General features: G+C 36.5%; 1 non-coding gene across 1 annotated transcript; it reads left to right on the top strand.

Annotated features, from left to right (window-relative positions):
- LOC119834146 lies at positions 1–119 on the top strand. Its single transcript, XR_005287991.1, has one exon. It is a non-coding gene; the product is annotated as a 5S ribosomal RNA (ribosomal RNA).
- The last annotated feature ends 333 nt before the right edge of the window (positions 120–452 follow it).

Below are 452 nucleotides of genomic sequence, written 5' to 3'. Positions count from 1 at the left end.
GCCAACGTCCATACCACGTTGAATACACCGGTTCTCGTCCGATCACCAAAGTTAAGCAACGTCGGGCGCGGTCAGTACTTGGATGGGTGACCGCCTGGGAACACCGCGTGATGTTGGCTTTTTGACTTTTTTTTAATCTGAAATAAAAGATATTTCTAAATATCGATATTTATACTCCACTGCGACAGAAGAGAGGTAATAATTTTCAGTGTCAGTTTCCATATTTTGTTTTTTTTTTCGTTAAACCTAGCAACACGTAATATGTAACACGGGCGAAGGCGGGGCGGACGGACGGAGAATATGTAATAATTTACTTTCTTAAAGCCAATTTCTTTATTTTGTATAAAAAAACTCACTTTCTCACATTGTTGTTAAATAATTTGAAATACGAATATATTGTGTCCGATCAAATGTGTTCGTCAAATTTTAAAATTTTGTTATTTACGATTCTT

The sequence above is a fragment of the Zerene cesonia genome, chromosome 18 (assembly GCF_012273895.1).
Source record: "Zerene cesonia ecotype Mississippi chromosome 18, Zerene_cesonia_1.1, whole genome shotgun sequence".
Lineage (NCBI taxonomy): Eukaryota > Metazoa > Arthropoda > Insecta > Lepidoptera > Pieridae > Zerene > Zerene cesonia.
The sequence above is the reverse complement of the archived record's forward strand: the minus strand, read 5'-3'. Positions and strand labels throughout refer to the sequence as shown.